Source organism: Telopea speciosissima, chromosome 9 (assembly GCF_018873765.1).
Source record: "Telopea speciosissima isolate NSW1024214 ecotype Mountain lineage chromosome 9, Tspe_v1, whole genome shotgun sequence".
NCBI lineage: Eukaryota > Viridiplantae > Streptophyta > Magnoliopsida > Proteales > Proteaceae > Telopea > Telopea speciosissima.
The window spans coordinates 56,582,149-56,608,444 of NC_057924.1; the positions used below are offsets into that span (position 1 = coordinate 56,582,149).

A 26,296-nucleotide genomic window follows, 5' to 3' on the forward strand; every position below is an offset into this window, starting at 1 on the left:
TTGTTCTTACAATTGTCACATTGTATATTCTCCCAATGTGATTGTAGAATATAAGTGTGAACATATTGGGAAAAATAACCATTTCTCACCTATGTGCAAGTTAACGGAGATACACAATGTCTACTAAAAAGAAAAAATGGAGGTACACAATGATAATAGAATATGTGTAAAGTATTAATATGCTGAAACAAATAATGAGGTTATCACGGGACCTCGTCCAGGTAAAACTTCACTACGATAAATAATGGGATTACAAGATCTTCTCCTTAGACAATGCCAGAGGCTACAAAAACATCAAGAACAAACCCTTCTTGGGTTACAAAGCACTCACCAAACAAATTTGGATTCACAAGATCATAATACTCTCACCTCAAAACCTGTGATGACAAAATACGTAAAAGCCTCAGTACCTTTCTTTCTTCCCTTGATAGAGAAAACGTCGTCATACCGCAAACCCAAAACGAGTGAGAACCTTTTCTTCCATCTTTCATTTGGATTTCACCATCACAAAAACATAGAACCGAAAGAGTTGTATGTAACACCAAAGAAACAAGAGTCGGTGAATTCTGTTATAGATGGAAAAGATGCTCAACAATGTATCTTGAGAAAGCTGTTCGATTTTAATTAGATTAAAATTCTGATATTGGTGATCGGTTTAAAATTGTTTGCAAAGTGTTCTAAGATTTATTAAAAATATATAATTATATTTTAAACTCAGGATTTTCTTATTGACGCCCCTCATGGTGTCAAATAATTTGTAATTTAACTTTTTTGCCCTTTTGGTATGGCACACAATTTTTTCCAATATAAATAGTATCAATTCATATGCCTACTCAAATATTGTGCATGACAATGACACCTTTTGATGGTGACATAATGATATTTTGTTATGTCACTTTTATGTTGTTTTTGAAAGCCCTTTCATTCCCCTATCTCAAAAAATGTCTGAATAAGACAACGGACAATTAAAAGGTGTCAAGTTCTCCTTACACCTATAGAGGTGTAATTCAGACACTTCTTTTAAATTACTTTAAAAATATTTATTTCCAAATCACTAGTTAAGATTCTATGATATTGGTCATGTTATGGATTAAAGGTTTTTTGTGGTACCCATTTCCATACTCATACATCTGTTATGTTATGTTAAGTGGAGGGATTAAAACATAATGAAAGTTTCTATCACTTGAGGATTAAATGGTTACATCTTACATGGATTATTCTTATGTGTGAATATGGACAAGTTGTGAGATCACCCTTTTGGATCACACCACTTGCTCTGATCATCACAATCGTTGGATAAAAAGATGATCTCTTATAAATATGATTGACAAAAAATCTAATCATTCTTATGAATTCAGAATTCAGAATTGAGTGAGGATTATAGAAAGAAAAAGTGATAGTCTCTTCTCTATTAGGGTTTCACCCCATTAGAGGAGCTTCTTCCATCGGACGTTGATGGGTACAAGCGTTGCATTCCATTGGAGGATTTGCTTTTGTAAATCTCAAAGTAATCCTAAACTCTCTATGTCATTCGGATCATTGAGTACTGTGTGATCGACATATTCCTTTAAAGCTTAAAGGAAAGTTCTATAAGACTGTTGTCCGACTGGCTATGATGTATAGGGCAGAATGTTGGGTAGTGAAGAAGTGTCATACAAAGAAGCTATGTGTAGCAGAAATGAGGATGTTAAGATGGATGTGCGGCAAAACTAGGAAGGACAAAGTAAAGAATGAACGTATTAGAGCTGATTTGGGAGTTGTATCGATTAGTGACAAGCCCTAAGAGTATCATTTAAGGTGGTATGGACATGTCCAAAGGAGGCCTAGGGACGCCCTAGTAAGGAGGAGTAATCTGATCCAGATTGAAGGAGCTAAAAGAGCTAGGGGCACGCCTAAAATGACCATACGAGAGGTTGTGAAGAATGAAATGCATAGTCTGGGTCTTGAGCCAAGTATGACTTCGGATAGAGCCTATTGGACGGCAAGGATCCATGTTTTAGACCCCATTTAGGTGAGATTTTCTTGACTTCCTGGGCTGTACCTCTTTTGTCTTATTTTCATTTCCCATTTCTCTCTTCTCTTCTTTCATTTCTTCAGTTTTATTCATCATTCTTCTTACTTTCATTTCCCTTTTGTGTGGACTTCAATTTTCCTTACATTGTTTTGCAAGGATCCATATAGTCTATCCCATTTAGTTGGGACAAGGCTGAGTTATTATTATTTTTCATACTATATCCATCCCTATTCAATTTTATCAATGCTATATTTATATTAGATATTTATGCTTTATCACATTTTATTAATTGTTTTTTGGCCTAGATAACTAGATTAAGGCCTTATTTTGTATGATTTATATTTTGGTTTCAATGGCTGATTTTTACTTCAGAAATTGTTTTATTTGATTTTTGCACCTTATTTCAGTAAAATAGAAATAGGATGCAATAAAATTTCTGAAATAACCGTGGAGCTTTTTCAATCTTGAAATTGAAATTGATTATACTCCTGCTTCTTAATGAGCACATGATTCATTTGATGGGCAAAACAACAATTTCATGTAAAAAATAAAACACCACCCTTTTTCTTCTCTTGATGGTCTCCCCACCACCATGCCCCTGCCACCACCAACACCGTCCTGGCCTCTACCCCCACTTCCTCCACCTTTGCCTCTACCTCTGCCTCGGCCACCACCACCACCACCACCACCACCACCATTACCGCCATCTCCCAAAGAAATATAGAGAATCTATTATAAGAAATTAAACTATCAAATGGATTTCTTATTCTTGAAATATTTCGAATTGATGCAACCAAAACAATTTGGGTAAATTACGAAACACCCCTAAAAATGGAACGAATCTCAAGTCATTTCCTCTTATTTGAAAATACTCAGAAGACCCCCTGCTTTAGAGCCCTATATTAGAGATTAGTCCTTACCGTTAGTTGCCCTATATTACAGATTAGTCCTTACCGTTAGTTTTACGTTGTTAACTTATGAAGTTAGCGGGTTAAATTTTTTTTAAATCCTAAACTACTCTTGACTAGTGTATAGTTTCTATTTTACCCTTGGAGCTAAAAAACTTTTTTTTTTAATTAAAACAAGGAATCGGAGAGGGAATATTTCCTCTCCTTCCTCAAATCACTAAACTGAGAATGGAGTTAGGGTTTTAACATCACACTGCTGCCTCTTGCGGTGGTCGAATGAGAGGGCCGACGGCCTAGGAAGATACTGGCGAACTACCATCCTCCTCCTGCGACCACGACTCCTGTCTCAAGTCGGGGTAAAACTCAGCGGTGGCTCTAAAAAAAATCGAATTCAAAATAGGGATGGGGTTGGGAGTTCAGTGGAATCGATGTTAAAGGGAAAGGGCTAGGGTTGTTGTGGGATGGGGTTTGTTCACTGATCCTCTTTTGATGCATTAGGGTTTAACGAGTAACCATTGATTGGTAAAAACAGGGTTCAACCAATCACTCCACACCCTCAATTGAGCTTTATCTGCAAGGCTCCATGGCATTGAGAGCTTTTTCGGGATAAAAAATACCATTTTTGAATTTGATGCTCATCCGGGAACTGATAATTCCCATTGAATTGTCAGATAACCCCATGAAAACGTCTGTTCCAACTCTGGGTGTCATTTCGAGCAAACCCATATTGGATTTCAGGAGTTACCATGATGGTAGACCAAGAGGGCCACTTTGGAGAGGCAAGAAACTGATAGGCAAAGAAGCTCTTTTCGTAGTTCTGGGTATGAACAGATTCAAAGACGATGAAGAGAAATTGGATAAGTTCGTTAAGTCGCATGTGTTGAGGTCGGCAAGATTGAGGTTGGCAAGGTTGTTGTTGCCCAAGCACCACTACCACCACCGCTGCCGTCTCCGGGAGTTACAAGAGAGAGAGAGAAAGAGAGAGAGAGTTGGGTTTGAAACCATAGTTAGGGTTGGATTGGATTAGGTTAGAAAAGAATGATTTAAGGTTAAATATGACATTTCTCTTTTTGGTTTGACTTTTAAGATAACACCTGCAGTGTAGAGGGGGACGGACTATTTTATGAAATAAATTGGAAATTGAAATACAAATTATACCAAATCTGTCCTAAGTCAGATTTATTGGTTTCATTATAGAGAACCTTTTTCCTTCTCTTCTAACAGGAGATTGCCTGATAGAATAGAAGGAGAAAACCCAGCTCCCCCCCCCCCCCCTCTCTCTCTCCCACCTTTTAACAAAAGATCAAATCCTAAAATTTTTTATCCTGGCTGCTTCCTCGAACAAACAAACAGAAAGTTTGTGGGGCCAATTCGGCGTTTCATCCACTTCAGGCAATGCTTTTTAATTTGTCAAATTTCTTCTCTTTTGGGCAAGTCTTTGAGGGAAGGAGCCACCGTATTTCTAGACGATTTCTCTGTATTGTTACTTCCAGGAGGAAATTTCTGCATTGCTACTTCCAGGAAATTTCTGCATTGCTACATAAACTAGTGATGACTCGTCCACTTTTCCAATCTTTCTTGACAGCACTCATGAGTCCTCAAATTCCTTTTTCTGTAAAACTTCTACTAATCTTGTCCTTCTTCTTCATGTTCTTCCTCGCTAATTTTGGAAAGAAATTTGTAACGTTTCTCAGTAAAACTGTTATTACGTTCTTCTCTTTGGTCTCCTGCTATGTGCCCACCAATCTGGTCTGGGCTCTGGTGCAGTTATGGACTATTGAGTTTGTAATGTCCTTTGGGGCTTCATTCATTGGGGTTCTGCTGCCTCCGAACTACCTAAGGATTGCGAATGATGGCGAAACGTTGTTGGGAGCTGTTTCGACAATCATTACTTTCCTCAGTTTGGTGTCCTGTTATGTGCCCACCAATCTGGTGTGGGTTCTGCCGCAGTTATTGACTGTTGGGTTACTAATTTCATTTGGGGCTTCATTCATTCGGGTTCTGCGACGGATCCACCCAAGGATAGCGAATGCTGCGGAAACGTTGGGAGCTGTTATGACTGTTATTACTTTTTTCACCTTGGTATACTCCTATGTACCCACCAGTCTGGTGTGGGTTTTGGTAATCTGCACCATTATCTGCCTTATTTGTGTATTTATACAACTCTTCGGATCATCGGACGAATACGCATCGATCGGGGGAGTCGAGCCAATCGACGCGCAATAGTTTTGAGTTCCAAATGCACAGGGTAATTTTAAATGTAATCATTTTCTTTTTTCTTGTTTTTTTCTTACGGAAGGGGAGAAAGAGGATAGGTACACGGATCTTTATCCCCTCAATTTGTCTGTCTCAATTTCTTCAATTCCATCTAAAAGGGAGATAGAAATGACCATCTTATCCCTTGCCCGAACACATTACCCGGGGTGGGATCCACCTCCCTCTATTAGAGGGAATTAAGGAAATTGACGGACAGGCAAATTGAGGTGATATTTTTTCATAGGTACATCGCTCATGTGTAATAAGCTAACCAACCGTATCAATAGGAGTCTGAGACAGGACATCACATATGAGGGGCAGGTGATTCATTTCAAAAGAGGGGGAGGACGTTGAAGGATGAGATTTTTTTTTAATTTTTTTATAATGGTTTGAAGAATGAGATAAGTGTGCAAATTAATGTCTATAACATTGACACACGAATGTGTTTAATCCATGTCATGTTCTGTGTGTCTAACAGTCAAAACGGTAATATCATTTGTTGACAATGGATGAATGGATAGTATGTGACATTTGAAAAAATAAGACTTTTTTGTGACGATACTAATTTGTCATTTAAATTTTGTTTTGATTGAAAGCATGTTGTTTTGGCTTGCAACCACATGCTCTTTCCGCTTCTGAGAGGGGGTGTGGCCCCAAGGTTGGTACAAAGGAGATTTGAATCCATGTATCGGGTGTCAATTCTAGGCCTGGCCCGTTTACTAGTAACAAGACGGTTCAGGTATGGGGTTCTAACCCGTCGGGCGTCCAACCGAACTGACCAATTCCAGGTCCGATCTAACCCGTCCGATTACGGCCTAACCTAGTCCAACCCTTTAACTTTAAAATTCCCCTCCTCTCCCCTCTCCCCTCTCCGGCCTCCCATGTGTGGATGTAGGGGTGTCAATGGGCCGGTTCGGGCCGGTTTTGGTTCGGGCTTTTCGGTTTCGGTGTGACTTTTATAGAAATCGAAACCAAACCATTAAGAAATGTTCGGTTTCGGTGCGGTTTCGGTTTCAGTGCGGTTTGGTTTTGTGTCGGTTTCGATTTATGATAACGGGTTGATATCGGTTTGGATTCGATTTGGTACCGGTTTTATATAACTAGTAAGGTCCGGTTAGTGTTAATTTTTCTTCTCTTTTTCTTTTAAGTACATAAAATATTTCAAATACAATGCATCTTTGTATCCTATGTCCTATGGCCTATGGATACAATTGGTTGGGTAATCACTAACAAAGGATATGAGATCAAGTGAGAAACTATCACAACACATTTAGAGGACAATGGGGCATTAGGCATTTATTGATTTACTTATTTACCGGGTTAGGTCGGTTCGATTTGGGTTCGGGCTACTGGTGCACCGTCGGGCTAGCCCAAACCAAACCAAACCGTTTGCCTCTCTGGATCCACAAACCGAACCCGAACCATTAAGAGTTCGGTCCAGTGTGGTCTGGGCTCGTTCGGGCTGATTTGGGTCAATTTCATCGATTCGGATTGGGTATTGACACCCCTATGTGAATGTGTTTGATCTTGTTATATGTTGTTTTATTCTCATCAAATTCTGTAAAATGAAAATTGTTTGAGTAAGAGAAGTTTTGTTTCATAATCATAATTGATATTTAAATCAGAGAAAACAATGATCAGCTCGGTGTTGTGCTTGTGTCTTAAATTAAGATATTAAAGAATGAATTTTCAATTCACATAATAGAAGTTGTAACTTAGCCTGATAGGCCCCCATATCTGATATATCAATCAATGACTTGCCCCATTGAATCTGCAAAGCTGAACTACTACTACTCCAAAGTCTATATATTGTATCTTATCCAGATAAGCCCATTATATTCAAGCTTGACTTGACCAAGATGAAATGGGTCAAAATAGACAGCTTGCTTCTATTTTTGGATTTTCTCTTCAGTACTGTCTAGTTGCACTGTATAGAACCTGATTTAAGCCCATTTAGAGTTAAACATACCCACAGCCTTAAGACCCGATTATAGCCGACCCCGACCGCATTGGACCAGTAGACACCCTTCTTGGGGTTACAAATCATGGTTAATTGAGTTACAATGTTTTAAATCACCAATGAACCCAGGTAAGACGCTTCATGAGGCGCTTTTAGAGTTGATGTTGCTTAAGTGGGTTGCAATTTTTTAATATGTCATGTGCACAAAAATTCTGTCCTTTGAGTACTTAATTTTCTATACACACGAACATCCATTTATTTTATTCGTTTTTTCTGACATGGTCTGCTTACTCAGTTATTCGTTAGTCTCCTTTAGGTTTACTACATAGATTAATGCAGTTATTATGAATGTCACTGAAGAAACTCATACATTGTGTTAAGTGGGCCATTCTTGAAACATTTTTCTTTTTTTGGGTAGAATAACACAGAGTTGGTGCTTGTATTATTTAGGAAGCATCCAAGAATTGCAACTCACTGTAAAGTCAGCGTTTCACCAAAAAAAAAACTGTAAAGTCAACGTATCATTACCTTTGTAATCAGCAACGCATGATCGCCTCGGCACGCCCAAGTACTTCAAACTGCCCCCCCCCCCCCCCCACCCACCCACAAAAAGCCCCAGAAAGAGATTTGGAAAAGAATTTGGCATTGCCAACCCTCCCCAAAATCTGATCTTTTATGTGGAGAACAGCAATCCGATCTTTTGTGATTCTAGAATATTCTATATTAGCAAAATCCTTATGTATTCGTGTATAATGGGGATTTCAATCCTACAAGTACAATATCACGAAGTTGAAAATACATAGAGAAACTTAAGGAATTAGAAGGGCTGAGTCGTGCCACTTGGACACTTTCCAACATTTTTCAATAAAAAAAAAAGACTAAGCATTTAAGGATGATCACAATCACCATCCTTGTTTGGATCCTGAGGGGTGTGATCCCTCTTATGCATGTGATTAGGGTATCTCTGGATGACAGAATTTGATGAGGAGGAACTTCTCTTTTGATGTTATATACTATTCTTTTGGTGGATGTGATCCACTATAAATATTTCTGAATAATTAGTTTTTTGCCTGATGGGTTAAAATATGGTAAACAAAGGTTGTGGAGAGATAAAAAAATGTAATTAATGTGGATATTACCTTTTGTAAATCCTAATTTTTCGAGCACTCTGATCAATGAAATATTATTCTTTTGGTGGATGTGATACACTGTAAATATTTCTGAATAATTAGTTTTTGGCCTGATGGGCTAGAATATGGTAAACACAGGTTGTGGGGAGATAAAAAATGTAAGGGAAAATTTCACAGACACCCCCTAAAAGTATCCAATATCTCAGAAACTTACCATGCTTTGTCAAAATGTCACAGACACCCCATATTCTTATGAATTTATTTAAATTTAGTCCACTCCGTTAGTCTCTGCAGTTAAGTGTCTGTTAATTCTTTTTAAATGGCAAAATTACCCTTACCATCGTGAAATCCCTATAATACCCTTAATGATGAATTAATGATGTTAGAAGTTAGTTTTTAGAAAAAAACAATTTTGCCCTTGTTTTTATTCAATACTTTTTTTTTTATTCCTTTTTTCTCCCCTTCTTCTTCTCCTTCTTCTCCTTCTGCTGTTTCTTCCGCCGCCACCACCACCACCACCATCGCCACCCCCTCTAGCCCTCCTTCTATGTCCGCACAATTTCCTCCCCATCTCCTTCTTCTCCGCCCGGGTTTCCTCTTCTTCTTCCTAATCTTCTTCTATTTTTTCTGCTCCACATTTCTTTGCACCACAGCTGACAATGGATTCCAGAGAGCTTGAAAAAAAATGATGGCAGCCAATGGATTCTGATTCTGTGTTGGGTTTGGAAAAATGGGAATAAAAGAAAAGAAATAGGGATCCGATGGCTATTAGGAGGGAAAATGGAAAAGGAAATCAAAGACATGATGGGATCAGAAATGATAAATTAGTTGAGGATGGATGTGGTCATGGCTGGAATTCAGATTGGGGTTTTGTTTAGACAAGGATGTGGGTTAGATTAGAAGTGAAAAGAAATGGAGAGGAGAATCGGTGATGGTGGGATGAGGGTTTTTAGAATGAAAATGATAAAAAAATAAAGAGAAAAGAATAGGGATGAAAGGAGAAATAGGGGTTAGTGGAGATGATGGTGGTTATAGCAGAGATGGGTTTTGAGAGAGGGTCGGTGATGGGGTTTCGGAAATGGAAGATGTATTTGCCTCGTTTTGTCGCCCTTCTTCAGTTCGCTTTCAGCCATGGGTGGAAATGGAAGTTCGGTCATCTTCTCGTTTTGTCGCCCTTCTTTAGTTCGCTTTCTCCTTGCCTTGCCGCTGGTAATGGTCGCCGTAGTCAGAGCGGTGATGGTCACCAAAGTCGAGCCCTAGAGGGAAGAAAATGGTCCTTTATTTAATACTATAAATGGATTTCACCTTGGCAGGGTATCCATGTCACTCGAAATTTTCCCAAATGTTTAATGTGAATATAGCTTTGTAACAACTTGACCCTTCTATCTGGGGTGGGTTCGGAGTGTGATGGTAAGAGCATAGTTTTAGTACATGATATTCGAATGAATATGAATCGATCAACCCAGAAACTGATACAATATCAGATTGGTACTGTCACAGATCGATCGTATTAGACAAATATGCCCTTGATTCTCATTTAAAAATGGGTTTTTTTTTTTTACCAATTTACCCCTTGTTTGTATGGTGTCACCGATACGGTATCGACACAGTATCAAGATCGGTCACTTGCAAAATTGGTACGTATTGCCTGATATGGGTGATACGATTCCGATACCTCAAACGATGAGTGAAAGAGAGAACATCGCGAGTTGAGAAGTTGGTAGGGTGTCAATTGGTCCGGTTTTGGGCTATTGGTCCGGTTCTTTAATGGTTCCAACCTTAAGTGGCCTGGAACAAAACCAGACCAATACGCTAATCGGTTCCAAACTTGAGATTCAGGACCATTAGCTAATGGGTGGGCTGGTTCCGATTCCTAAAAAATAAAAAATAAAAATTCCCTAACACATCCTACATATAATTATAATATAATAAAACACTAATTTTAATCGCATGAGATATGCTTCATTTTTTAATCAACTCACAGAACTAATTTATATTACATCTTGTTTTGTATTAGTTAATAAGTGGAAACACCACCACCCTCATAAAGACTATTTTAAGGTATGTTTTTAAGTTATCATTCTCAAATGGACATTTAAATTTACGGTCAAATCATTGGTAAAATAGTATATGAAGCAAGAGGTACTAGCGAAAATTGAAAGACTAAAAAAATAAAGGGGTTGATCTTAGCTCTCATGATCTTGAGTTTGTTACGATCCCATCGATTCTAACTGTTCCTAATTGGTAAATCTGGAATTGAACTATTAACTAATCGGTAGATCCAGAACCAAACCAATAAACTATTGGGTGGGTCAGCGAAAGCAGGTTTCTGGAACTCAGGATGCGGCTTATTAGCAAGAGAGGAGGGAAGACGATGTGAGCTAGGAGACTTTTACCCAATACCTCTTTTAGAAGCGGCTTCCACGTACACACCAGATGCTTCCAAGTGCACTAGGCTACCTGTTATGAGTACAGCGACACCTGGAGATCACATGGAAGAGGTGATACTGTGATAGCAAGCATAGAGGAAGCTGGAGTAACCCCACGTCAGATGAGTGGTATTCCATGACGTACAACCAGAATCAGAAAGCGCCCCACCCATTTGGTTGAATTTGTATAAGGAAAGTCATGGGAATGTCATGGGAATTAAGGAATTCTGTTGGATGTCAGGAATGCAATGATATAGGTGTCATATAGGGATAGGGGAGTAATTTGATGTATGGGTAGGACTCATGATCATGGTAGTAGTTTATAAATATCTGTAACTCAAGTTTATGAGGATATGCAAAAAGTTAAATCTCCAAACCTTCTCTTTTCTCTCTTCCTCTGCTCCTTGTTCTCTTTCGTCTCTTCTTTTCTCTCTGCTTCGTCTGATTTCTCGTTCCCTGTTTTTAGAAGGCGTATCATTGGTCCGACCTGCCGGATATGGCTGAGGGAACACGCCTGAGACAGCTCGACGAGTCGATCAGGCAACTAGGAGTAACGTCGATAGAGCAAGGCGAACAGCTGGATGCGCTACACGAATCAATCAACGTTCAGCGGTAAGCCCTTACAGATTTGGTGGTGCAGGTGACCACGATGGATGGCCGGCTCGAACAGGTGTTGCGAGTGGTGCCACCAACCCCGGATCAACGCCCCAGAAATGACGATGCGCGGCTAGGAATTTTGGGACCCCCACCAAATACTCCACCACCAACCACCAATCCGATACAAACCAGAACAATTCGTTTGGAGTTCCCATGGTTTGACGGAGCCGATCCCGTAGGCTGGATCTTTAAGGCGGAAAGGTTTTTCGATTTCCATGCTACACCCACTGAGCAGCGCTTGCTAGTTTCATCCTTTCACATGGATGGCTTCGCTCTACAGTGGTTCCAGTGGATGTACCGTAACGGTGAGTTCACCACCTGGAAAGCTTTTATCAGAGCATTAGAAATTCGCTTTGGACTGTCTGAGTTCGATGATCCCCAAGCATCCCTGGCCAAACTAACGCAAACCTCTACAGTAGCAGATTATCAGACCAAGTTTGAGTCGCTGGCTAACCGCATCGATGACCTGCCTGCTGCCTTCCTCGTGAGCTGTTTTATCTCAGGGCTTCGTCCAGAGATAAAAAATGAAGTTATGGCTTTCAAACCGACATCCATGGTGCACACGGTCAGTCTGGCTCGACTCCAGGAGGCCAAATTAGCAGAGATGCATCAGCTTAACCCCAAATCCTACTCGTCGGCAAAATCGGCAGCGCCATCTACGGTGATTCTATCACCCACTCCGATATCTCAGATCCACCCAACCACGAAATCGCCTGCAACAATACCAATTAAACGGTTGACCCCGATGGAGATGCAACAGAGACGAGAGCGTGGCCTTTACTATAACTGTGAGGAATGATTCACGCCGGGCCATCGTTGCAAAACTCGACAGTTGTTCCTATTGGAATACGATGACGAGGAAGCACGCGAGATAGAGCTAGTGTTATGTGCCTAATGGGGCCCACTATAGTGTATGGGCACTAGATTGGACCAGCCTAATATGGGATAGGTTAAAGGGCTTGATTTAACTCGCTCTATCGACCGGAGCTTTTGGCGTATTAGTCAAGATCACCTAACATTTGAGTATCGAGGGGCACCAAGTCAAGGGTTCGAGTCACGAAAATGGCTACCTAGGAGAAGGGCTACCTAGAGTAGAGTGAAAGCCATCAAAAAAGGGCTACCTGCCGCCAAGCAAAAGCCTTGGAGCAGAGTGAAGCCGCTTGAAAAGGGCTACCTACCGCCCCCAGACGGAGTGATGTTAACAACTGAACTCTCGTACCACTCCATGACCGGTGAGATCTCTCCAACGACTCTCAGGTTCACTGGTTATATTTCTGGGCATCCTATACAAGTTTTAGTTGATGGGGGAAGTACCCACAACTTTATTCGGAGCAGAGTAGCTCAGCATGTTGGTTTAATTGTGGAAGCAGCCCCAAATATTACTGTTATGGTAGGAAGTGGGAGTCGATTGGTCTGTGAGGGACTAGTCAAACAGATTCCCCTAAAATTACTGTGTCTGTTGATGCATATGTATTACCCCTCTTTGGGGCAGATTTGATTTTAAACGTGCAGTGGCTGGCTCAGTTAGGCCCCATAGTGTTTGATTATGGTCAATTAACACTAGAATTTCAGGTTGAAGGCTCTACGGTCAGACTGGTAGGAGAGCCTCGCCAGGTGCCAGCCCAATTGCAATACCACACCCTTTGTCGCTTGGTGGAAACCCAAGCTTATACAGCATTGTTCAGGTTGGAGGTTCAACCAACTACCTTGTCGTTGCCCATTTGTGACCAAACTGAACTGTAGGCACTTTTGGAAGCTTATTCCACAGTCTTTGAAGAACCTAAAGAATTACCACCAGTGCAGGAACAGGACCATGCTATTCACTTGGTGCCAGGGGCCCAGCCCATGAATATGAGGCCCTACAGATACCCCCATTTCCAGAAGGGGGAAATTGAGAATCAGGTGGCTGCGATGCTCTCCACTAGTGTCATACGCCCTAGTACTAGTCCCTTTTCATCACCGGTCTTATTGGTTAAAAAGAAGGATGGGACATGGCGATTTTGTGTAGACTATCGGGCCTTGAATGCCATCATTATTAAGGACCAGTTTCCCATACCCACCATAGATGAGTTGTTTGATGAGCTACATGGGGCGTGCTGTTTTTCCAAGGTGGACTTGCGGTCCGGGTATCACTAAATACGTGTTCAATGTGAAGATATTCACAAGACTGCATTCTGTACACATGAGGGGCATTATGAGTTTGTGGTGATGCCCTTTGGGCTTATCAATGCTCCATCCACATTCCAAGCAATGATGAATTCTGTTTTTCATCCATTTTTAAGGAAGTTTGTTTTAATATTTTTTGATGACTTACTAATCTACAGTCCGACTTGGCAGGCCCATATGCAGCACCTTCAATTAGTGTTGCAAACACTTCAGGCCCATTCACTGTACTCTAAAAGATCCAAATGTGCATTTGGGCAGTAGAGCATCGATTATTTGGGCCATGTAGTCTCGGCCCAGGGGCTGGCTGTGGATCCAAATAAAATTGATGCCATTATTTCTTGGCCCATACCCAGCAACATTCGAGATGTCCGTGGATTTCTGGGCTTTACGGGGTATTATCGGAAGTTCATACAAGGATATGCAAACCGAGCTGCTCCCTAACCGAGTTGCTCAAGAAAGGGGCTTATCGGTGGACTGAGTCAGCTCAACAGGCCTTCTCTGAGCTTCAGATGGCCATGACCCAGGCACCAGTATTGGCATTGCCGGACTTCTCTCTGCCCTTTACCATAGAAACCGACGCCTCCGGAGTGGGAGTAGGAGCGGTGCTGTCTCAAGAAAGGCACCCAGTGGCTTATTTCAGCAAGAAATTATCTCCCCAAATGCAAGCCTCCTCGGTTTATGTCCATGAGATGTTTGCTATCACCTAGGCGGTGGCACGTTGGCGACAATATTTATTGGGAAAAAAATTCCTTATCAAAATCGACCAGAAAAGTCTTAGAGAGCTCACTAACCAGGTCATTCAGACCCCTGAGCAGCAGCAGTGGCTTTTCAAATTGTTGGGTTATGCCTTCGATATTGTGTACAAGCCGGGCCATGAGAACAGGGCAGCCGATGCCTTATCACGCATGCCAGAAGGAGAACCCTCTCTATTTGAATTCTCAGTTCTGACATTTGATTTTCTTCAAGATTTACAAGTGGCAGTTGCTTCATCACCTGAACTTCAGCAAATACGGGAACGGTTAGATGATACCCCAGCTTTATTTCCAGAGTACACCTTTCGAAATGAACTGCTATATTTTCGTCATCGACTGGTGCTTCCCTCTAACTCCAATCTCTGTGAGAAATTTTTATTTGAATATCATTCCTCACCTCAAGGAGGACACACTGGTTACCTGTGCACTTACAAACGTGTAGCACACAACTTGTATTGGAAAGGGATGAGGAAGGACGTCCAACGTTTTGTGTCCGAGTGCGCAACCTGTCAACAAATGAAATCCTCAAATTGTTCCCCAGTTGGCCTGCTCCAGCCGTTGCCTATCCTTGAACTGGTATGGGAGGATGTGTCAATGGATTTCATTACGGGGTTACCACCATCGATAGGGAAGACGGCCATTATGGTGGTAATTGATAGATTAACAAAGTATGCACACTTCTGCCCCCTACCACCTCATTTACAAGTCACAGGGTTGCCGAGGTCTTCACGGCTGAAATAATCAAACTTCATGGCCTTCCCCGTTCTATTGTGAGCGACCGGGATCCCCTCTTCATCAGCTCTTTTTGGCGTGATCTTTTTAAGCTCCAGGGCACGACATTGTCTATGAGTACATCATATCATCCTCAAACCGACGGCCAGACGAAAGTTCTCAATTGCTGCCTCAAAATGTACTTGCGCAGCTTCTTCGTCGACGAGCCAAAATAGTGGGTAAAGCATCTTTCTTGGGCGGAATTCTGGTATAACACGGTTCATCACACTGCGATGGGCACCACCCCTTTCCATGGTCTCTATGGTCGTCCCCCACCTACCTTACTCCGCTATATACCAGACAGCTTTAGAAACTTAGCTGTTGATCAGGAGTTGCAGACAAGAGACCACACTCTTTGTGGGCTTAAATCCAATTTGATTCGTGCCCAGCCTAGAATGAAAATGTCTAGCTCAATTGGTGAGCCGTGGTGCGCTTCATGCCCATGTTCACTAGGAGGTCTCAAGTTTGAGTCTTCTGGCTGATACCTTATCCCCTCCCCGGTTCGATTCCCCCCCTCTATACAAAAAATATATATAAAGCTCCCAATTCCTAAAAAAAAGAAGCGGACTGATCGCAAGTTCTCTGTGGGCGAGTGGGTCTTTGTTCGTTTACGTCCTTACCGCTAGCAGTCAGTGGCTTTCCGTGCCAGTCAAAAACTGTCACGCCGTTTCTTTGATCCTTTCCAGATACTGGAACGCATAGGCAAGGTGGCTTATAAGCTGGATCTTCCTTCGTCTGCCAAGATACACCCTGTTTTTCATGTATCAGTCCTCAAGCCCTGTGTGGGAGACCCTGCAACCCAATCCCAAGCTCTTCCTCCATTCTCGGCAGAGGCGACCGCCACTCCTACCCCGGTGGCAATATTACAAGTTCGTCACATTACTCGTGGCAGCTCCTCCATCAAACAAGCCTTAGTGCAATGGCAGGAGCTACCCCTGGAGGATGCTTCGTGGGTGGATTTTTCGGTTCTTCTGGACACGTACCCCAACCTCAACCTTGAGGTCAAGGTTGTTTTTTCCCAGTACCAGGTAATGTTATGACTACAGCGACACCTGGAGATCACATGGAAGAGGTGATAGCAAGCGTGGAGGAAGCTGGAGTAACCCCACGTCAAATGAGTGGTATTCCACGACGTACGGCCAAAATCAGAAAGCGCCCCACCCATTTGGTTGAATTTGTATAAGAAAAGTCATGGGAATGTCATGGGAATTAAGGAATTCTGTTGGATGTCAGGAATGAGATGATATAGGTGTCATATAAGGATAGGGTAGTAGTTTATAAATATCTGTAACTCAAGTTTATGAGGATATGCAAAAAGTTAAATCTCCAAACCTTCTCTTTTCTCTCATCCTGTGCTCCTTCTTCTCTTTCGTCTCTTCTTTTCTCTTTGCATCATCTAATTTCTCGTTCCCTGTTTTTAGAAGGCGTATCACTACCACACTTAGAAACTCGTTGACTGATAAGTTGTTATCGAGATTACCATTATTTTTTCTGAAATTCCAGTTTCTCATGTGAATCAACCGAGATTTGATTCACCACCAATAAATAAATAAATAAATAAGAAATTTTTTTTTTTTTTTTTTGCATGAGATAAGTTCATTCATCTACTGATCTTTAAGAATTGGAGAGAGATGCAGGAGTTGCGATTAAGGGATGTGAGAATAAGTTGGACTGTCACCACCATACCTTATTTGTAATTTATGTTGTGTTACAAATTACAACTACTAATAAAAAAAATAAAATAAAATAGAGAGATTCATAATTTTACTCCATTAGAAAAGGGTCGGAATGATGATGATCCAGGTCAGTATAACTAGAGCCAAGGCCATCGATGCTCCACCAAAGTATTTGCAAAACCTCGAAATTTGCGGACAAATTGTGCGGAGATGAACTGCTCAAATCGACCCAGTGAATGCGAAGGTAAGTGCTATTAAGAAAGCATGAAAGAAGATAGACGGTCGTCGACCTGCAAAGAAGATGGTTGGAATTGGGTTGCCGTCTATGTACTCGAATGGAAGCTGATATATAGAAAACGCAATCATCCAAGAGATACCAACAATCGATACTTCTGATGAAGGCAGTCGTATAGTGATGAAATCAGGATTTTGCAATGGCTGCGTTTGGAGCTTCAAAGATTTCTCACTGCTTTCCATTTATCTCCTTCAATGCCTTGGAACTTTGGTCGATAGCATAAAAGTCCCCATCTCGGTTTATATAGGAAACCTTCTGAGGCTGTTTGTTTTATTTTGTATTTTTTTTTTTTCATACTTCAAAAAGATATATTAAAATAAGGGAAAAAGTTCTTTATCGGGAGTGTGGCCTACGCCGGCACTCCAATGTGTCTATCTCTCTCTTCCTTAAAACAAGGGAGCAGAGATGTCTTTTCACCTCTGGGAGTGCCGGCGTAGGCCACACTCCCGTACAGAAAACTGCTTCCCATAAAATAATTACAACATCATCGATGATTCATAGCGTCAATAATTAAAATAAGGGAAAATTGCTTGGACACCCCCTATACTATGGTCATTTTGCTTAGTCTCCCCAACGTTTGAAACAATTACTTGAACACCCCTTGCAGTTTACTATTTGTTTCAAGTAGGTCAAGTTCGTTAGTTTAGTGATGATGTCATCGGTTAAATTTTTTGTAATGCCTAAACTACCCTAAAAGGGTACTGAAGTGAGATTTACCCCCCTTCTTCTTCTTGCAACCAAGAAAAAAAGGGCAGCCATGGCTGCGTGTGAACTCTCATGTGACCTCCCAAACCCTGTCCCTGCAACCAAAAAAAAAAAAAGACCGGCAACCATGGCTGTGTGTGAACTCCCAAAGCCTTTCCTGATCCGAAACCCTTTTTGCAAACCTTGCATTTTCACGGGTGATTGCCTTTCCTGATCCGAAACCCTTTTGCAGACCTTGCATTTTCATGGGTGATTGGATTGATGTATGTAAGAAATGGCTTATATGAGAGCCCACTAAAAACCGGCAGCCATGGTTTGTTTCCTGTATATGTAAAAATTGGCTTATATACACATGGGGACATCACTAATAACTCGTATCTGAAATCTAGTGAAGTGATAAATTATAATGCTTTGAAGCATATCCATTGTCTGCTTACATGCTTCAGCATGGTTGTGTGTGAACTCTCAGCCAATGCAAACATCTGTAACCACCTCCTTTGTTTTGTCTTATTTGCAAGCATTTAGCAGTGGAGAAGAATCGAACCTGACGAGAGAGAAATGTTAGAATTTTAATTCCATTAGGATTAATATTATAATATTATATGGATTAATATTAAATATCTTAAACCAGGCTAATTAGAGTTTTGGTCTAATTAGGGAGGTCATTAAGTTGTATTAGAAGTCTAATGTGGACTGGCTTAGTGTGGGCTAGATAGATTCCTACTGGGACTATGATGAGAGAGATCCTTTAGGAATTACTATATAAAGAGAGCTAGGTCCCCCCCCCCCCCTCTACTCATCACAATTATTAGTTCTCAATTGTTCTTGAGGAGTGCATTCAGAAAGGGAGATATTCAGTATTCATCGTCCTTGCGCATTTTGGCATTCTCATCAGGCCAGTTACTTTGGGAATAGAGGGAAAGCACCTAGATATTGTTCTTTATTTTTCGCTGCGATCATCATCACTATGGATGCGAAACAAGGTTAGTAGTTCTATCCCTGTTTCTATTATTTATTTGGTTGTGTTCTTGAACGCCCTATGGAGATCCTGGCTTTTGGGATTTTATCCCTATTCGGATCGATTTACTCTAACATGTGGTATCAGAGCCTCCATAGATCCGTTCTTAAACCTATATGGATTCAAAATAATAGAACATGCTAAGGGAATCAAAAAAATTTCGATTTGAATCAAGGATTTTAGGGTTTTTAAAATTTTTCAAAAAACCCGTACGGACATGGTACACTGCCGATTTTTTTAGCCGGCGAAAATAGAATCTGACCACATGGGTGCGTAGAGCACAAAATTTTAGGAATTTTGGCGGGTGGATCGCTGCCTGCCGCCTCCGGACGCGCCCTCAAGCGCCGCCAGCAGCGGCGGGTGATCTCACTTGCCGTTCAGGTTTTTAAAATAAAATAAAAAAAAATGAGAGGCAGGTTTTGCTATCGTGCACCGTGTATCGCTTTAGGGCTTTTGCTAACGTGCGCCATCGGGTCGGGTCAAATCATTTTCTGACCCAAAAATTTGACCCGATTAGGGTTGACCCAAACCCGATTGGACCGAAATTGAACCGATCTGGTTGAACCGGGTTGAGCAAATTGATTCGGTTTGACATTTCGAACCTGTTTGACCAGTAAAGTAAACCGTATTTGGGCTTGAACTTTGACCGGGCTTTCTGGGGGCTACGAGACTCCGTTTGGGGTCTCATTTTTTGCGTTGGCTCTATTTTTCTGTGCTCTACACAGTGGTGCCCTCTGTTTTGATCAAATATGCATATTTTAAATATTTTTAGTATTCTTTTGATGCATGCCCTTTTATGTAATTTATCAGTTCGTTCTATTGGGAACCGAACCAATTTCTGACTTGCTGGAATACCTATCTTGATGGACAGAATTATTATTATTTTTGTGTTAATTTTAAGACATTTAAAGCCCCTTGTCATAAATTATAAAATAACACATTGTTTAAGGATGTAAGTATTTTTGAAAAATCCCGAAAGAGGGTTTCATGGTTTCGACAGGATGCAGCCGCCAAAGCGACCTTCCTTGTTGGATTTGTGAAACATAGGTCTTATATAGTTATGGGATGTCCTTCAACTCTGATGTGTGGTCATACACCCAAAGGTGGTGATCATGTATTGGTACTTGAAGGAGTACATATATAGTATGCATGTGAATAGGCTGACCCTAGCTAGAATTCTGCACACCTAAAGGTGGAGGATTTTGAAAGTTGAGCTGTATTCCCATGGCCACTGGTATGTAGGGATTTTTACAATTGCATGTTGGGAATTCAGCCCAAAGGTGTTTTCACAACGATGTGTGTAAAATTCTCATTAACTTATAAGGTTTCAAGCTATACTTGCATCATGCTGATTATTATACTGTTCATTGTTTAAATTTTCAGCCACTTTTTCTGTCAACAATACTATGGTCACTATTGAGATTCTTACTGGGTTAAATTTTAAGAAGTGGAAAGAGGACATTATATTTTCCATGGAGATGGCAAATATGCATACGTCCCTTGTTATAGATAAACCAATGCACCTAACAGATGATAGTACTGATGATGAAAAATCTGTGCATTCTGCATGGGAAAAGAGTAATCGCTTAGCTGTACTGTCTATAAAGAGAACAATACCAGAACACCTTAAGAGTAGTCTGCCTGATAAATGTACTGTCAGGGAGTTGCTGGATGCAATCTCCAAGAGATACCAAGTTTCATCGAATACTGAGATTGGGAGACTTCTTCAAGGGCTATTTAATATGGAATATCATGGTTCTGGGGGTGTTAGGGATTATATTGTTTGGATGGTTGACTATCAAACCAAAATCAAAGCCTTGAATATTGCTCTTCCTGATGCCTTGATTGTTCATAAAGTTCTTAATACCCTACCTTCTGATTTTGACATCATAAAAACCAACTACATTTCCCAAGATGGAGTCTGGAGTATTAATGACCTAATTTCTAGGGTTGTGTCTAAGGAAGAGAAACTGAAGAAAGAGAAAAAGGCTACTGCCCTGTTTACTTCCAAAGCCCGTAAGAGTAAAAAGTCTAAAAACCATACTCATAAGTCTGTCAATAAACAGTTCGATCAGACTAACAATTTGGGACCCAAGAAAGACTCTTTGAAGAAAGAGAGTGATCGCTACTTCTTTTGCAAGAAGAAAGGTCACATGAAGAAGGACTGCGACAAATACAAGGCTTTGTTACTCAAACCTAAACAGCCATCAGGTAATGATTCTTTGGCTTTTGTTTGTGAATCCAATCTATCAGAAACCCTATCCAGTTCTTGGTGGCTAGATAGCGGTGCAACTAACCATGTTGCTTTTACCATACAGGGGTTCATAAACCGGAGGAGGCCAAACAAGGATGAATCAAGGTTGGTCGTAGGAAATGATGGACATTCTGACGTAGATATCAGTGGCCCCTATTCAGCCACATTGTGTAAAAATTCACACCAACCTTTTCCCCACTTTTTGATACCATACGCGTGAATAGGGTTGTCAATGGTCGATTTGGGCTGGAAGACTTTCGGTGTCGGAACGAGTGAGACCAAAACCAAACCGTTAAGAGACATAAGTTTTCGGTCAAGATGCAATTTCTGTTAATTTCGGTTTTTTCAATATTTGGTTAATATATTTTCAGGTTTGAACCATAATGATATCTTACATTCATAACTTACATATAGTGAGAAAGTATTCGATAAATACATTTTAATTCACTTGAATAGGAAAATTGATTTGACGTTCATATTATACAAATCAATTTTCATATTCATAACCTTATTGATTTGTAACACTTTTCCTTATAATAAAAAATGTACTCACATGTCAGCATTTAAGGGTGTCAAAACCAAACCGACCTCAAAAGCGAGCCGAACCAAATTAATTCGTTTTGGTTCTGTTCAGATGTATGATAATTTAATTCGATTTTGGTTTCATGTCCAAACTCGTCAGTTTGAACCGAAATCGAACTGAATACCCATTTATTCCCAATTAAACCCTATATCTGTCAATATCTTTTGGGTAAATGATTATTAATAAAGTAAGTAAAGTAACCAAAATGGTATGCACCAAAATCAAAATGATAATCTCTTTTGGAACAGCTAATTTTGATGTGATTCTCTATGATTTTATTGATGTTTTTTCTTTTGGAATTATAATTTTGATGTGTTCCTTTAAGGTTTTGTGAGCATTTATTTATACAAATAGAGTTCCTTGAGAACATAGCAAAGCAGCAACAATGGATGAACTAACAGCCTATAAAAAATGGAACCGTATTATAATGTATTATAAAAACCGAATTAGACCTGAATTAAAATCGAGACCGAACCGAACTGAGGTGTTTCGTATTTGGTTGTTAGTCCTAGAACCGACTCGGTTTCGGTTCACACCCACAAGGCATCGAACCAAACCGAATATTCGAAACCGTATTGGTTGACACCCTTACCAGCACTCCCATGTGTCTATCTCTCTCCTCCTCAAAACAAGGGGGTAGAGGTGTCTTTTCACTTGGGGAGTAGAGAAATAGACTCATGTAAGAAAATCAAACCGAAACTGTTTTCCGAAACCGAATTGACCCGTTTAAATAAAAATCATGAAATAATTTAATAAATGGTTTCAAAATTAAGGCCGTTTAACTAAACGGTTTAAACCAAATCGGACAGTTTAACTTTAACACCCTTAAATAAACGTAAATTAATGTGCCAAAATCAAATAGATACCATTTACTGAAACCAAACCAAACCATTTAAAACCGGAACCTTAAAACCATTTAATAAATGGTTTGCTTATGGTTTCAAAATTGAGACCGTTTAATTAAATGATTTAAACTGATTTGGACCCTTTTAACTGAATCCAGACCGTTTAACACCCTTAAACTCATGGGAGTGTTGGCCTAGGGCCCCCCCCAAATACTTATTGGGTAATAGATCTCTACTTGGTCGCATGGTCTCTAAAGCGGTTGGGCCAATGGGGGAGCACGTCTGGGTATCATCAAGGGGGCAAAGGTGTCATTTCATGGTTTCCTGTGAGAGGGCGTAGGAAACACCCCCAAGTAGAGATCTTTTTTCCCATAGTTATATTAGGGAAAAGATCCCTGCTTGGTGCCCCCGTACACCCTCTCATAGGACACTGTGAAAATGACACTCTTACCCTTTTTGGTAGATACCCATGTATACTCTACCATTAGCCCAGATGCTGGTATAGGGACCATGCAACCAAGTAGCGATCTCTTGTCCTTTATATTATTTTATTTTTTTTGGATTACGCGGTAATTGGTGTTATGCGCGCGGGAATGGTTTTTATTTTTCATTCCCGCTATTCTGTGAAAAACCCTTCCTCTTCCACATCTACACTTCTGCGTGAGAAGTGTAGAACCCTAACACATGAAACACCCTCTGTCTCCTATCGCTCTCCCTCACTCTCTCTTTCGAAATCCCTACCTCTCTCTAATGATTCTCGCTCTCTGTACTCAGCACAGAAATCTCAAGCTCTTTCTCTTTTCACTCTCCCTCTTGCAATCCCCTATCTCTCTTTAATCACTCTCCCTTTCAAACTCTCTCTCTCTCATGAACGTTAACAATGTGGTCTTCTTCTAACATCTGATTTGCATCATTATCGTTGGAAGCAAGCATAGATAAGAGGACAAACAGAGCTGCGATATCATCATCTGGGTTCTAAACACAGATCCAATCCCTTATCTCTGTTGCTGGTGAGTTTCTCTCTCTCTCTCTCTCTCTCTGGTTTGATGCTTTAATGTTGGAGAATAACTTGATAAACTTTTTTGTGTTAGTGAAGAGTGTAGAACGGTCTTGCTTGTGCATAAGCAATTTAAAGTGAAATAACTTACCTCTGATTCGTTATCCAATCTCAACTTGTTAACCAATTATTTCATCAGCAATCGAACTGTCATTATGCCATCCCTATTGGATTCCCCCCCAAAAAAAATAATAATAGAACATCCTAGTTAATATTCCCAAGATAATAGACCACTACAATGATATAACCTTCCTTGGTCATGGAAAATCTGCCTGCCATGAGAAAAGAGTCTCTTTGCCGCCCTCTGTTTGAGGGGAGCAATGGTGATGCAGATTTCCAGTGATATAAATAAGAGAAAGATGGCATGCGGTTTTGATCCAAACCTGACCCATGGTTCAAGTTCTGGATCAATCAAACTTCTCCAAATCATGGACTAGCTTTTAGCAGTTTATTTCCTTTATTTTATTGCTGTTTAAGTTGTTTGGATAGACTAGAATACCACTTATAAATTCCAGATCTGTTTTTAAGTCTATGTCAGTTATTTATTCAGTTTAGAATTCCGCCCTTTTAAGTCCATGATAGGAAGAAATTTCTTTTTTTAGTTGGGTTTTTATTTCTTTTATTATTACATTATTTGGTCAGTTAGGGACTCTCCTCTTAGCCTGTGCAAGGGAAGCAGTAACCTAATCAAGTTAGGGTTGTTATAAGGTAATTGAGCCAAGTTAGAAAATTTTCCAAAGACTGTTGGTTGATGGAGGACTTTTAGTGTGTCTGAACTGTCTTTTTAAATTTTAAAGAAATATTTTAAGGCTTAACAGCTCCCAATGATTTGACTAATGGAATTTTGACTTCAGCGTACCAATTCTGTGGTGATTCAGAGTATTTCTGTTGTGGCGATTCTAGGGAGGCCTTGGTGGTGATTCTAAGGTAGTGTTTCAGGTGGGATGCCTGGACACTTATCCTCTTCTTCTCTTAATTATGTTTTCTTTATTTAGTTACTATTCTGTTTACTAAAGTTCTACCTTCTTCCTGAAATTTCTTTTTCTGGTTATTAACTGTATGTTCTGATTTGATTTCAGTTTTGAAAACTTTTAAATTTCTGGTTGAACCCAAGAGTCCTTCTAGTCAAATTGTTAAAATCTCTATTTTTTTTTATATTTGTTTTTAATATTCTGGTTCTGTCATTTGACTTAATTCTCTGCTAAATCAACTCTTATATCCATACATAATAATCTGCTTTAATGACTGAAAATACTGTGGTTGTTTCAGTGTCTGGTCTAGATTTTTAGTTTCCTAACCTCAGTAGCAAACCACCATAACTTGCAATCTGACCTTCATATTCAGATTTTGTTCTCAGAACCATTCCTCCTGTTGAACAGGCTACTCAATTTGAATTTTAGTCACATCAGACCTGTTTGAAAGCATTATTGATTTTCTTTCATTACTTTTTGGTTCCTCAATTCCTGCAATTCTTGTTTTCTATGGGATTTCTGAATTCTTAAGCCTTAGGTGATTTACCACCCAATTAAATATAGTTACTATAGACATGCAAATGACAAAATAACTTCTTGGTGAGTTTTCCTACAACTATACTATGACTTGCACTCTGTTTTCTTTTTCCTCAGTTCTTTTAGTTATGAATAACTGAGTTTTATTGTGAAAGAGAAAGGTGAGTAGAAACACACTACAACAGCCTTCTGAAATCAAGCAATTCATCACCTTCTCCCACATAAATTGGGGTATTGCAATGAATATGATCAAGATGGTGCATCCTGGATAGATATACCCCTCCAATTCTACTGGCATGCTGGCCAACCACTGGAATATCTGCAAATTGGGATAGCATCATATGTTAGTTAACCAAATTTATATGTTATTAGATTTACAAATAACATAACACTGGAATATCTGCAAATTGGGTCATGTGGGTCATGACCTGTAGTATAGTGACCCACATTTATATGGTTTGCTTAATTCCATACCATCTCCATTATGTTCTTTGTGTTAAATATCTCTTTAGAGCTTGCTGCTATTTGTTTCCCCACCTGAATCTGTCGAATGTCTCTGGCCATATTCATATCTAAAACAGAGCAGTCATTTTCTGTTTCATATTTATAGGCTGCCCAGATTTGCTACACTTCTTCTAGTTGTTTACTTTGTATTTTCATGGAAGCTCCAGTGGGACCACTGAAGAAATTCAATCTAAATTCAAAATCAAGTCCTATATCCCAATTTAGATGGAACCCATGTCGTCATTATGCTTCCAACCCTTTTACCTTAAGCCAGAATTTTCAATTTAGATTCTGGTTCCAAGTATGTTCCCAGACTTTGTGATCTTCAGGACCCCATTCTAGGCTGTGGACCCCATCAATTTAATACCTTGATCTTCGTATGATCATTTTTTAAGTGATCGTATATTCTGTGTTAATATGTATTATCTGCATTATGTCTCTTTAAAATTTTAACTTTTGCCTTTTTCAGTTACAGTTAATAGCTATGTCTAGAAGTCTACTAATGTTCCTGGTCAGGTGATAACACAGAGCACATTGTAAGTTGGGCAAAATGTGGTAGGTTTAAATGGGGAAAGTGATGGTGATGTTAGTTGGATCAGGTCTGATATGGAAGGAATGATAATAGACACTCCGATCGAAGTTATCAATGCAATGGAAAGTTAATTAGTGAAGTGACCTCAAATTGAATAACCATAATGGGTAAACATGAAATTATTTGTTATAAATTATTTATTATTTTTTCTTAATATTATTATGTATTATTTAGTTCAATTTATTAATATTCTTGCCAAAAACAGGTATCACTAAT

The 26,296-nt window shown here is 39.9% G+C and overlaps 1 long non-coding RNA gene across 1 annotated transcript; it reads left to right on the top strand.

Annotated features, from left to right (window-relative positions):
- Positions 1–1,136: 1,136 nt before the first annotated feature.
- On the top strand, positions 1,137–16,938 carry LOC122640736. The gene is made up of 3 exons (XR_006329736.1): positions 1,137–1,147; positions 3,274–3,278; positions 16,847–16,938. It is a non-coding gene; the product is annotated as an uncharacterized LOC122640736 (long non-coding RNA).
- The last annotated feature ends 9,358 nt before the right edge of the window (positions 16,939–26,296 follow it).